Here is a 15,198-nt window from a genome sequence, read left to right as displayed (position 1 = left end):
ATAGGAGGGGAAGAAGAGGCCGGTGCCCAATATAAATAACAGATAGGAGGGGAAGAAGAGGCCGGTGCCCAATATATATAATAGATAGGAGGGGAAGAAGAGGCCGGTGCCCAATATAAATAACAGATAGGAGGGGAAGATAAGGCCAGTGCCCAATATAAATAATAGATAGGAGGGAAAGAAGAAACCGGTGCCCAATATAAATAATAAATAGTAGGGGAAGATAAGGCCAGTGCCCAATATAAATAACAGATAGGAGGGGAAGAAGAGGCCAGGGTAAAATATAAATTACAGATAGGAGGGCAAGAAGAGGCCAGTGCCCAATATAAATAACAGATAGGAGGGGAAGAAGATGCCGGTGCCCAATATAAATAATAGGGGAGGAAGAAGAGGCCGGTGCCCAATATAAATAATAGATAGTGGAGAAAGAAGAGGCCGGTGCCCAATATAAATAATAGATAGGAGAGGAAGAAGAGGCCGGTGCCCAATATAAATAATAGATAGGAGGGGAAGAAGAGGCCGGTGCCCAATATAAATAATAGATAGGAGGGGAAGAAGAGGCCGGTGCCCAATAAAAATAACAGATAGGAGGGGAAGATAAGGCCGGTGCCCAATATAAATAATAGATAGGAGGGGAAGAAGAGGCCGGTGCCCAATATAAATAATAGATAGGAGGGAAAGATAAGGCCAGTGCCCAATATAAATAATAAATAGAAGGGGAAAAAGAGGCCAGTGCCCACTATAAATAACAGATAGGAGGGGAAGAAGAGCCCAGTGCCCAATATAAATAATAACTAGGAGGGAAGAAGAGGCCGGTGCCCAATATAAATAACAGATAGGAGGGCAAGAAGAGGCCAGTGCCCAATATAAATAATAGATAGGGGAGAAAGAAGAGGCCAGTGCCCAATATAAATAATAGATAGAAGGGGAAGAAGAGGCCAGTGCCCACTATAAATAACAGATAGGAGGGGAAGAAGAGCCCAGTGCACAATATAAATAATAACTAGGAGGGGAAGAAGAGGCTGGTGCCCAATATAAATAACAGATAGGAGGGCAAGAAGAGGCCAGTGCCCAATATAAATAATAGATAGGAGGGGAAGAAGAGGCCGGTGCCCAATAAAAATAACAGATAGGAGGGGAAGATAAGGCCGGTGCCCAATATAAATAATAGATAGGAGGGGAAGAAGAGGCGGGTGCCCAATATAAATAATAGATAGGAGGGGAAGAAGAGGCCGGTGCCCAATAAAAATAACAGATAAGAGGGGAAGATAAGGCCGGTGCCCAATATAAATAATAGATAGGGGGGGAAGAAGAGTCCGGTGCCCAATATAAATAATAGATAGGAGGGGAAGAAGAGCCCAGTGCCCAATATAAATAATAACTAGGAGGGGAAGAAGAGGCCGGTGCCCAATATAAATAACAGATAGGAGGGCAAGAAGAGGCCAGTGCCCAATATAAATGATAGATAGGAGGGGAAGAAGATGCTGGTGCCCAATATAAATAATAGGGGAGGAAGAAGAGGCTGGTGCCCAATATAAATAATAGATAGGGGAGAAAGAAGAGGCCGGTGCCCAATATAAATAATAGATAGGAGGGGAAAATAAGGCCGGTGCCCAATATAAATAATAGATAGGAGGGGAAGAAGAGGCCGGTGCCCAATATAAATAATAGATAGGAGGGGAAGAAGAGCCCAGTGCCCAATATTAATAACAGATAGGAGGGGAAGAAGAGCCCAGTGCCCAATATAAATAATAGATAGGAGGGAAGGAGGGACCGGTGCCCAATATAAATAATACATAGTAGGGGAAGATAAGGCCAGTGGCCAATATAAATAATAGATAGGAGCGAAAGATAAGGCCGGTGCCTAATATAAATAATGTGGAGAGGAAGAAGCCGGTGCCAATATAATAAAGGATAGAACAAAAGAAAAAATGGTGAGAAATAAAAACATGTAATGGGAAGAGGATGAAGCCAGTGCCCAATTTAAATATTAGGAAGAGGAAGAAGTCAGTGCCCAATATAAATAACAGGACTAAAAGCTGGTGCTCAATATAATTATTGGGGAGAGAAAGCCGGTGCCCAATATAAATACTGCAAAAAGGAAGAAGATGGTTTCCAATATAAATAACAGATAGGAGAGGAAGAAGCCAGTGCTCAATTTAAATAATGGGAAGAGGAAAAATACGGTGCCCAATATAAATGATAGGGGAGAAGAAGCTGGTGCTTAATACAAATAATGGGGGGAGGAAGGAGACGATGCCTAATATAAATAATGGGGGGGAGGAAGGAGCCGATGCCCAATATAAATAATGGGAGGAGGAAGGAGTAGATGCCCAATATAAATAATTGGGGGGAGGAAGGAGCCGATGCCTAATATAAATAATGGAGGGAGGAAGGAGCCAATGCCCAATATAAATAATGGGAGGAGGTAGGAGCCGATGCCTAATATAAATAATGGGGGGAGGAAGGAGCCGATGCCCAATATAAATAATGGGGGGAGGAAGGAGCCGATGCCTAATATAAATAATGGGGGGAGGAAGGAGCCGATGCCCAATATAAATAATGGGAGGAGGAAGGAGTAGATGCACAATATAAATAATTGGGGGGAGGAAGGAGCCGATGCCTAATATAAATAATGGGGGGAGGAAGGAGCCGATGCCCAATGAAAAATAATTGGGGGAGGAAGGAGCCGATGCCCAATATAAATAATAGGGGGAGGAATGAGGCAATGCCCAATATAAATAATGGGAGGAGGAAGAAGCCAATGACGAATATAAATAATGGGGGGAGGAAGGAGCCGATGCCCAATATAAATAATGGGGGGAGGAAGGAGCTAATGCCCAATATAAATAATGGGAGGAGGAAGGAGCAGATGCCCAATATAAATAATGGGGGGGAGGAAGGAGCCAATGCCCAATATAAATAATGGGAGGAGGAAGGAGCCAATGCCCAATATAAATAATGGGAGGAGGAAGGAGCAGATGCCCAATATAAATAATGGGGGGAGGAAGGAGCCGATGCCCAATATAAATAATGGGAGGAGGAAGGAGCCAATGCCCAATATAAATAATGGGAGGAGGAAGGAGCAGATGCCCAATATAAATAATGGGGGGAGGAAGGAGCCGATGCCCAATATAAATAATGGGAGGAGGAAGGAGCCAATGCCCAATATAAATAATGGGAGGAGGAAGGAGCAGATGCCCAATATAAATAATCGGGGGGAGGAAGGAGCCAATGCCCAATATAAATAATTGGAGGAGGAAGGAGCAGATGACCAATATAAATAATGGGGGGAGGAAGGAGCCAATGCCCAATATAAATAATGGGAGGAGGAAGGAGCAGATGACCAATATAAATAATGGGGGGAGGAAGGAGCCGATGCCCAATGAAAAATAATTGGAGGAGGAAGGAGCCGATGCCCTATATAAATAATGGGAGGAGGAAGGAGCCGATGCCCAATGAAAAATAATTGGAGGAGGAAGGAGCCGATGCCCTATATAAATAATGGGAGGAGGAAGGAGCCGATGCCCAATATAAATAATGGGAGGAGGAAGGAGCCGATGCCCAATATAAATAATGGGAGGAGGAAGAAGCCAATGCCCAATATAAATAATGGGAGGAGGAAGGAGCCGATGCCTATATAGACAAAGGAGGAAGAAGCTGGTACTCAAAATAAGTGACAGATAGAGGAGGAAAAAGTTATTACTCAGTATTAAAAGGAATGTGGGGGAGCCAAAAGTGCCACAGTGCCTCCCCACCGCTGCTCCCCCTTCATTCTAGGTATCAGGGAGCCCCCACAGCTGGACCATCACCAGCCAGTAAGAAATAAGGGAACGAACTTACTGCAATAATTATTTATTAAGGAGTCAAATATTCAGGATTTACTAATAATTATTGAATAGAAAGCCAGGAATGTATGTGTGAACACAGCCTAAGCCCTCCTGTCCTGCTTGCCTATGGATGTGGTGGTGTTAAGGGGGTACTTCGGCAAAAACTTTTTTTTTCTTTTCAAATCAACTGACGTCAGAAAGATTATAATATATATATATATATATATATATATATATATGATTATATATGTATTATATAGATTTGCAATTTACTTCTACTTAAAAATCTCCAGTCTTCGAGTACTTATCAGCTGCTGTATGTCCTGCAGGAAGTCAGGAACTGTCAAGAGCAAAAGAGGTTTTCTATGGGGATTTGCTACTGCTCTGGACAGTTCCTGACATGGACAGAGGTGGCAGCAGAGAGCATCGTGTCAGACTGGAAAAAATACACCACTTCCTGCAAGACATACAGCAGCTGATAAGTACTGGAAGAGTGAAGATTTTTAAAAAGAGGTAATTTATCTATACACTTTTCAAACTCCAGCTGATCTAAAATAAAAAAAAAAAACATTTTGCTGGAGTTTCCCTTGAAGACTCATTTTAATGTCACCTCTATGTAGGCCCCTGGTCGCCACCATTACTATTCAACCCGACTGCCACTGCCATATTTGCTTGTGCACTGGTGCCTCAGACTCCTCTGTCACATGACATAATAGCAGCATTGTAAATGGCACATAATCACAAGAAAAACTATAAATTAGAAGAATACAATGATGATAGATTGTCATGAAGACTCTTATTTGCCTAGAGATGATGGATACAGTTTGTTCCATTGTCTTGTGGTTATGGGCCATGCATCATTCCCTATGATTACTTGTATGCACTGAGGATTCATTTGTCATAGGGTTCTGTAGGACTCACTTAGTATTCACAGCTCTGCTACATCTCTGCAGGAGTGCTAGTCATTTGGACTTGACCATCATGAGATAACTATGGCGGATGATGGGATACCAAAAAAACATGGATGTGGCGACAGATCCGCAATTATAGTGTCAGTCACATGACATGACACCAGTGCCTGACACAAAGCCCCTTACTGGTGCCACTCAATGTACAACAGCAGCAGTTTATAGATACAGGATGGAACCGAAGATCCCCATAATGCAGTAGTGTAGTACAACAGGCTACAATAGAGAAGCAGGGCTGCTGTCAGAGGTCTGTGTGGTCACATGACAATGGGGAAGAAGGTGTGTGTTCAGCATGGACCAATCAGGAAGTGAGAATCACAGAGCTGTGCAGGACAGTAACAGAAACATTTCTATTCAGCAGTGTGAATGGCGAAGGGTAAATGCAGGCACATTATATCAGCAGTGTGTATAGCTGAGTGTAAGTGCAGGCACATTATAGCAGCAGTGTGTATAGCTGAGTGTGAGTGCAGGTAGATTATAGCAGCAATGTCTATAGCTGAGTGCACGTGCAGGAACATTATAGCAGCAGTGTGAATGGCTGAGTGTAAGTGCAGGAAGATTGTATCATCAGTGTGTATAGCTGAGTGTGAGTGCAGGTAGATTATAGCAGCAGTGTGTATAGCTGAGTGCAAGTGCAGGAACATTATAGCAGCAGTGTGAATGGCTGAGTGTAAGTGCAGGCAGATTGTAGCATCAGTGTGTATAGCTGAGTGTGAGTGCAGGTAGATTATAGGAGCAGTGTGTATAGCTGAGTGTTAGTGCAGGCACATTATAGCAGCAGTGTGAATGGCTGAGTGTAAGTGCAGGAAGATTGTATCATCAGTGTGTATAGCTGAGTGTGAGTGCAGGTAGATTATAGCAGCAGTGTGTATAGCTGAGTGCAAGTGCAGGAACATTATAGCAGCAGTGTGAATGGCTGAGTGTAAGTGCAGGCAGATTGTAGCATCAGTGTGTATAGCTGAGTGTGAGTGCAGGTAGATTATAGCAGCAGTGTGTATAGCTGAGTGTAAGTGCAGGCACATTATAGCAGCAGTGTAAATGGGTGAGTGTAAGTGCAGGCAGATTGTAGCATCAGTGTGTATAGCTGAGTGTAAGTGCAGGCACATTATAGCAGCAGTGTGTAAAGTTAAGTGTAAGTACAGGCGCATTATAGCAGCAGTGTGTATAGCGAAGTGTGAGGGCAGGCACATTATAGCAGCAGTGTATATAGCTGAGTTTGAGGGCAGGTAGATTACAGCAGCAGTGTGTATAGCTGAGTGTAAGTGCAGGCACAGTATAGCAGAAGTGTGTATAGTTTAGTGTGAGTGCAGGCACATTATAGCAGGAATTAAGAGGATGGGAAACACAAGGGCTGACAGAGACTGCAAGGAGCATGAAGGATGAATGAGCCAGGCATATGTAGGCACATAAAGGGGGTTACAGCTATTAAAAGATTACCTCCACAGTCCTGTCCCCTGATGCAATCCCCAGCCTGATGTGGATCTGGTATGATTTGGAAGGTGAGGAAGACTTCCTGGGTCAGAGTACAGGGCTGTAGACCACATTATGCAGACCATACCCCTCCTCCACTTACCATCCCACTCAGTACAGGGAGCTCTTAAACCAAAGTGTTGTGACTGCCCTGCCAGTGAGCAGTGACAGACGGTTGGTCACAAGTTAGATGGAACAACGTGACTCCACTGGTGTAGTGGTTGGCCGAGATATAGCCCTGCCCGGTGGTAATTTGTTGTGAAGCCAGTTGGGCACAAAGGTACGCTTGCACCCCTGCTTTTATTTTGAGTGGGCCGGCTCTACCTTTTCCCCTGTGGACAGTAACCTGCCGGGCTATTTGGGGTCCCTTGGGCAATTATCACGGTGGTCTGGAGTGGAGTAGTGACCCACCCGGACTATTAGCAGTGCCACCCACAGAAAGGGGAGATAACCCAAGGAAGCTGTGATTACTGTGTCGGTGCTTGGTGAAGAACCATAGAGTCCCAATAAAATAAATATACTCTTGTTTACTGTGAAGATACTTGATACAGAAAAATACAATATACTTTCATCTTGATAACTTGCTTTATCATTTAGAGTCCAGATCTGTACTGAGACTTGAAAGAGTGATACAGCCGTGCTGGCTGGGTTGCGTGCTGAAAGGTAGAAAAGGATCAGAAGAGTAGAGAGGATGATGTCGAGAGTCCCAACCCAAATAGTCCTGTGCTCTTCCGGAACTTTAGACGTAGAATAAGTGGAATACTTGAAAGTAGAGAGAATACTTGTGCCTGTGTTTTGACTCTTTTGGTCTTTGCACCACCTATTTCCCTACCAGTGTCGGGTAACCCGTCCTAGAGGGTGACACAAGCCCCAGACCTTATTACCTGGGATGAGCAGAGTGGTCAGAGTTCTCTGATTACACTTGCGCTGTGAGATAGAGTGCTTAGGCTTCTAGCAACTTTCCTCTATCCGGATCAGTTCCTTTACTTCTTGTGGAAACTTTCCTGCACCGTGTTCCTCTTGTCCACGACGTTGGTTGAGATGATCCCTGACTTGTCCTCTCTAGTAGTGACTTAACTTGCGTCCATCTATACAAATTAGTACTATTCACATTTTACAGAAACGTATATGGAAACGGAAAGTGATGCAACCACGGCTGCAAATACAGATGAATTTATACAGACCACGGAGTAAAAATAGCGGGAGGTTTTGCGGCCCAGAAAAATCAATGAACGTATGAATGAGGCATAACAATAAACGACTGCAAATCAGAAACTGGAGAGAGTGGAACGGCTGCACATCCCATCTATGGCTGATACTAATGCCGCCAGGCCTATATTAAAAATCAACACCAGAGTGTCTGTATATGAATTGATCAAACCATATTGCCCCGTGTACCACCGCGCAGGTCCTCTGGTCCACACGGGTCCCTACGCTAACTCCACACCGTGTCGGTCAGCGACCGCCAACCCCGCAAAGCGTGCACGTGCAGGGAAGGGAGGCCATGGAACGGCCCTGCAACCCCAATGTCACAGGACCAAACCCAAAAAGCCCCACCAAAACCCAGCCAGCACCACCGGCGGGGAAGGCTGCCCCCAAACGACACAAGTATGGATATGGTATTACACTTACCATTGCTGCTCTCACAGAATGGGGAAGACATAGGGTCCAGACATGTGAGCACAGACATATCCTGCTAATTTTGGTCATGTGGGTCTTATAAAGGAGTGCTAGCTGTTCAGAGAGGGAGAATTGCAAAACACGAACTGGAGAGAGTGGAACGGCTGCACATCCCATCTATGGCTGATACTAATGCCGCCAGGCCTATATTAAAAATCAACACCAGAGTGTCTGTATATGAATTGATCAAACCATATTGCCCCGTGTACCACCGCGCAGGTCCTCTGGTCCACACGGGTCCCTACGCTAACTCCACACCGTGTCGGTCAGCGACCGCCAACCCCGCAAAGCGTGCACGTGCAGGGAAGGGAGGCCATGGAACGGCCCTGCAACCCCAATGTCACAGGACCAAACCCAAAAAGCCCCACCAAAACCCAGCCAGCACCACCGGCGGGGAAGGCTGCCCCCAAACGACACAAGTATGGATATGGTATTACACTTACCATTGCTGCTCTCACAGAATGGGGAAGACATAGGGTCCAGACATGTGAGCACAGACATATCCTGCTAATTTTGGTCATGTGGGTCTTATAAAGGAGTGCTAGCTGTTCAGAGAGGGAGAATTGCAAAACACGAACTGGAGAGAGTGGAACGGCTGCACATCCCATCTATGGCTGATACTAATGCCGCCAGGCCTATATTAAAAATCAACACCAGAGTGTCTGTATATGAATTGATCAAACCATATTGCCCCGTGTACCACCGCGCAGGTCCTCTGGTCCACACGGGTCCCTACGCTAACTCCACACCGTGTCGGTCAGCGACCGCCAACCCCGCAAAGCGTGCACGTGCAGGGAAGGGAGGCCATGGAACGGCCCTGCAACCCCAATGTCACAGGACCAAACCCAAAAAGCCCCACCAAAACCCAGCCAGCCCATCCCTACCAGTGTCGGGTAACCCGTCCTAGAGGGTGACACAAGCCCCAGACCTTATTACCTGGGATGAGCAGAGTGGTCAGAGTTCTCTGATTACACTTGCGCTGTGAGATAGAGTGCTTAGGCTTCTAGCAACTTTCCTCTATCCGGATCAGTTCCTTTACTTCTTGTGGAAACTTTCCTGCACCGTGTTCCTCTTGTCCACGACGTTGGTTGAGATGATCCCTGACTTGTCCTCTCTAGTAGTGACTTAACTTGCGTCCATCTATACAAATTAGTACTATTCACATTTTACAGAAACGTATATGGAAACGGAAAGTGATGCAACCACGGCTGCAAATACAGATGAATTTATACAGACCACGGAGTAAAAATAGCGGGAGGTTTTGCGGCCCAGAAAAATCAATGAACGTATGAATGAGGCATAACAATAAACGACTGCAAATCAGAGCCTGTGGGAACGACCTGAAATCATTCACCATAACACACAGAACGCTAGTGGTTAGTTGCGATCATTTACTCCTTCTGATCCCAGCAAGAGAATGAATGATGGGGGAGGTTTTTCAAACATGGTGTAAAGTGAAACTGGCCCAGTTGCCTCTAGCAACCAATCACATTCCACCTTTCATTTTCCAGAGAGTCTGTGAGGAATGAAAGGTGGAATCTGATTGGTTGCTAGGGGCAACTGAGCCAGTTTCACTTTACACCATGTTTGATAAATCTCCCCCGATGTGTAGATTTAGCAAACAATTAGCGAACGGTTAACAATGATTTTAGGTTCAGCTTAAAAGATGCGACCAACGACACACAAACGATTTTTCGATTGTTGTCTGCATACACACAAAACAATTATTGTATAAATTCGAACAATATAACGATTTTACCCTTACTCCACATTAAAGGAGATGTCCGGCCAACATTTTTATTAAAGTATTGTATTCCCCCCCCAAAAGTTATACAAATCACCAATATACACTTATTACGGGAAATGTACATAAAGAGCTTTTTTCCCTGCACTTACTACAGCATCAAGGCTTCACTTCCTGGGTAACATGGTGATGTCACTTCCTGGATAAAATGGTAATGTCTCTTTCTGGATAAAATGATGATGTCACGACCCGACTCCCAGAGCTGTGCAGGCTGTGGCTGCTGGAGAGGATGATGGCAGGTGGATGCTCAGTGTCCTGTGTCCCTCAGTGTCCTCCTGCCATCATCCTCTCCAGCAGCCACAGCCCGCACAGCTCTGGGAGTCGGGTCGTAACATCACCATGTTATCCAGGAAGTGACATCACCATTTTATCCAGGAAGTGACATCACCATGTTATCCAGGAAGTGAAGCCTTGATGCAGTAGTAAGTGCAGGGAAAAAGCACTTAATGTGCATTTCCCTTAATAAGTGTATATTGCTGATTTGTATAACTTTTGGAGGGCAATACAATACTTTAATAAAAAATTTTGGTGGACTTCTCCTTTAACGCACTTGAGGGATATGCATATCGGTAGGATATTTTTTTTTATAAAGAAGCCTGGCTAGCAACCCTGACCTGAATTTATCGGCTTTCCCGATGAGAATTTGGCGTACATTATCAATTCTGGAGCATATTTTATAGCTCCCTACATTGTGCCATGCCCCCCCCCCCCCCATATTACTTGCAGTTTTCATTCTGCCCACTAGACTTTAAGCCTTCCTTTTCTGTCTGTGATGATAAGGAGAAGGCCCCACCACTAGATAGATAGGACAATAGATGAAGCTCACAGCTAAGTCTCCCCCATCCTGTGAATTGAACTTTTCGAAGGTAACAGAACATGCCCAGAAACCTTTCCCATTCATGTCAATGGGACAGCTCCTATGCATTGTTTCCTATGTCCATGTGGCTTGCTGTAAAGCATATCTCTCAGTGCTGTTTCAAACAGTTTAAACAAGAAGGCTGCCCCCATAACAATGGACAAAAAAAAAAAACAATCTAATTAGAAACCTATTAAATAAAAACAGGTTTAGTACTGTATGTGTCTTAAATCAGCATAAAAAAATTCTAGGTAATACTTTCCCTTTAAGGGCACTCCTCACTGACAAAGTTGATGCCCAGTTCTCATGTATTTTCGGGACGGATACCAGAGCAATAATGAAACCACTTTTTCTTTGCCCTCCTACTACTGGAAGGATCTTTCTCATATTAGTCACTAGAGTCCTTATTTATTTCAGAAACAGCACCACCATAGGCTGGGTCTGGTATTACAGTTCACCCCTATAAAAGTAAACATTGCTATACCAAGCTCGGCCTGTAGACAAAATGGCGCTGCTTACCTTAAAGGGGCCAGATACAGTGTAGTGTAGGGGTTATCAGCTATTATTACAGGAGGCTTAGGGGGATTGCAGGGCATATGGCAGTATTCTGTATAAGCCGCTCCTATGGCCAGGATCCATACTCACATGTTAGGGATGTGTTGTATAAGCAGTTCCTCTATGTGCTATGTTCACCTGAGGTGAAGGCTGACTTTATGGTCTGAATAAACAACATTTCCGAACGAGATAATATGATACGAGAAAGGGCATGAATGCGCACGTGAGTAGGTTGCCAGCTCTTTGGTTTAGTGGCGATGACTGCCATAGTCCCTTCCTGTGACTAGATGACAGATGGCTTTCATGATGCATTTAATCTTCTCTGATTGAACACTTGCTGGTGGCTAAATGAAACTAAGTAACACAGAAGAAGGAGAATACGATACCATGGAGAGCGAGGACTGAGGCCGCGCATATAGATGAGCGAACCACTGCTGATCCACATTCTAAGAGCCCTCATAACACTGGGCCAATAGTATGGACGCCCCCCCCATAAATAACATGTACATGGGTTAAAGTTAGGTGAGGGTCAGGACTTGACTGAGATTTGGGGGAATCGAGCCATTGTAGATTAGGGTAAAACTGCAAACAAAAAGTGTGACGTGACCCTCTTGGGCCCCAAAGTGATATCTGTAAAGGGGGTTTCTGCTGTTATGTGGTACAGGGGTCATAGGGCTCCATCAGACACCAAGATCTGGAAGAGACTACTACCCCTGTGCTCCCTGTAGCTATATATAGTTATGCCCCTGTGCCCCTCTCTGATTTCCTACAAGTTAAGGTCCCCATACACTTTATACTTGTGTCAGCCTAACCTGTCACTTGCAATGGCATAGAGGAGTGTATGGAGGAGTGTATGAAGGTGTGTATGGAAGTGTGTATGGAGGAGTGTATGGAGAAGTGTATGCAGCAGTGTATGAAGGTGTGTATGAAAGTGTGTATGGAAGTGTGTATGGAGGAGTGTATGGAGGAGTGTATGGAGAAGTGTATGAAGGTGTGTATGGAAGTGTGTATGGAAGTGTGTATGGAGGAGTGTATGGAGGAGTGTATGAAGGTGTGTATGGAAGTGTGTATGGAAGTGTGTATGGAGGAGTGTATGGAGAAGTGTATGCAGCAGTGTATGAAGGTGTGTATGAAAGTGTGTATGGAAGTGTGTATGGAGGTGTGTATGGAGCAGTGTATGGAGGTGTGTATGGAGGAGTGTATGATGGAGTGTATGGAGGAGTGTATGGAGGTGTGTATGGAGGAGTGTTTGGAGGAGTGTATGGAGGTGCGTATGGAGGTGTGTATGGAGCAGTGTATGGAGGAGTGTATGAAGGTGTGTATGGAAGTGTGTATGGAGGAGTGTATGAAGGTGTGTATGGAAGTGTGTTTGGAGGAGTGTATATAGGTGTGTATGGAGAAGTGTATGAAGGAGTGTATGGAGGAGTGTATGGAGGAGTGTATGAAGGAGTGTATGGAGCAGTGTATGTAGGAGTGTATGAAGGAGTGTATGGAGCAGTGTATGGAGGAGTGTATGGAGGAGTGTTTGGAGGAGTGTATGGAGCAGTGTATGTAGGAGTGTATGAAGGAGTGTATGGAGCAGTGTATGGAGGAGTGTATGGAGGAGTGTATGGAGCAGTGTATGTAGGAGTGTATGGAGGTGTGTATGTAGGAGTGTATGGAGGTGTGTATGACAGATGATGTCGGTAGAGATAGGAGACCACTTTGTTCTTCCTGACTATGGCTTAGTCCTACCCTCTTCATAGGAAACAAGGTGAGGATAGGAGATATAACTGTCGGCTGAACGATCATTTGATCAAAGTGTATGACCACAGTATTCCAGATGTTGTCTCACCAGAACTCTATACAGCGGGATCACATCGGCATCAGCGGCATCTCCCCCTTCCTACTAGTTATACCTCTAGCTATACAGCCCAGCATACCATTATATATATATATATATATATATATATATATATATATATACAGCCCAGCATACTATTATATATACAGCCCAGCATACCTATATATATATATATATATATATATATATATACAGCCCAGCATACCATTATATATATATATATATATATACAGCCCAGCATACTATCATATATACAGCCCAGCATACCATTATATATATATATATATATATACAGCCCAGCATACTATCATATATACAGCCCAGCATACCATTATATATATACAGCCCAGCATACCATTACATATACAGCCCAGCATACGATTAGTTTTACCTACCGCCTGATTGCACTGGTGACTCATTTTAAGGCTGTCAGAAATCACTACCCCTAAATCCTCCTCTTCTGAAGTCTTTGATAAAACAGAACTGCCAATATGATACTCTGATAGAGGATTCCTCCTCCCCAAGTGCATAATGTTGAACTTTTCATTGTCAAACGTTTTGATCGATTTGGGCCTGAGTGATCAGACCCGTCCAGATCGTGAGAATGAGCCAGGAGAAGACAGCGCTCTTTCAGCTCTGCGTCATGTAATGAGTCGGAAGCGGACCGGGCTGCAGCGCAGTCCTCTCCCCGCTCGTTCTCCAGATCGGTACAGGTCTGAACACTCAGGCATGAACTGATCAAAACTTTTGACATGTCTGTATGACATCTCAAAAGTGTTTCCAAACGACAGGTACACTGTAAGGCCACCTCTTGTATCATCCTTTTATACATGAAATGATTGAAGATGAAGATGCTTCATTGTTTAAACATTAACACAGCTTTTAACCATTTGCTGTCATTGCAGATTGTAAAAATACCACCCAAGACTTTCTACCCATAGGCACCTTCTTGCAGTTCTGCATCACTGTTTGTTGGAAAATACATAAACATTTGTGGCTAGAAGATGTGCAAAGCTCTGTGATCTAGATGCCGGCAAACATCACAGAGTCAACAAATAACATGACTAGCTGCATTGGAATGACATGTATTACTTGACAAGCTCATTGTCTCAAACCTTGAAGGCTTAAGATTTTTTAATAGAAGTTAGAAATTACAAATTTATATAACTTTCTGTCACCAGTTGATTATAAAAAAAAATGAATTCCCTTTAACTCCCTAGATGCCACAGTCAATAGCAACCATGGTATCTAATCGGTTAGATGTGGGGTGGCAGTCCCCTCTGTATTCATTGGCCTCCTTGCAATGCAGCTGTAGGGCATGGAATGGTCTAGATGGCAACCACAACCTCTTAGTGCATCTTACATGTAAGTTTTAACCCCTTAGGACAGAGCAAAAATTACCTTAAAGTGTCACTGTTATTATAACTTTCAAAATCTGAATCAACAGTAGATGTGATATAAAGCAAACTTACAATATACATTCATTTTTTTTCTTGTTATCATGCTGTAAAACAAAGCTGTACTTACTTGTATCCAGGTCCAGTCTCCTGAAGGCAGATTTTCTGACTTGTGCTGGATGGAAAAAACGGAATAAACACAGGAATTCCGGCCAGTACAAAGAGTCAAGGCTCAATGTGTCCGCCAAGTCCTGTACTGCTGTGTGTGTCTAGTATCTCCTCTCTACAGTATAGTGTGATACTACATGTCCTGTACTGCTGTGTGTGTCTAGTATCTCCTCTCTACAGTATAGTGTGATACTACATGTCCTGTACCGCTGTGTGTCTAGTATCTCCTCTCTACAGTATAGTGTGATACTACACGTCCTGTACTGCTGTGTGTCTAGTATCTCCTCTCTACAGTATAGTGTGATACTACATGTCCTGTACTGCTGTGTGTGTCTAGTATCTCCTCTCTACAGTATAGTGTGATACTACATGTCCTGTACTGCTGTGTGTGTCTAGTATCTCCTCTCTACAGTATAGTGTGATACTACATGTCCTGTACCGCTGTGTGTCTAGTATCTCCTCTCTACAGTATAGTGTGATACTACATGTCCTGTACCGCTGTGTGTCTAGTATCTCCTCTCTACAGTATAGTGTGATACTACACGTCCTGTACTGCTGTGTGTCTAGTATCTCCTCTCTACAGTATAGTGTGATACTACATGTCCTGTACTGTTGTGTGTCTAGTAT

The sequence above is a fragment of the Dendropsophus ebraccatus genome, chromosome 12 (genome assembly GCF_027789765.1).
Source record: "Dendropsophus ebraccatus isolate aDenEbr1 chromosome 12, aDenEbr1.pat, whole genome shotgun sequence".
Classification (NCBI taxonomy): domain Eukaryota; kingdom Metazoa; phylum Chordata; class Amphibia; order Anura; family Hylidae; genus Dendropsophus; species Dendropsophus ebraccatus.
The sequence above is the reverse complement of the archived record's forward strand: the minus strand, read 5'-3'. Positions refer to the sequence as shown.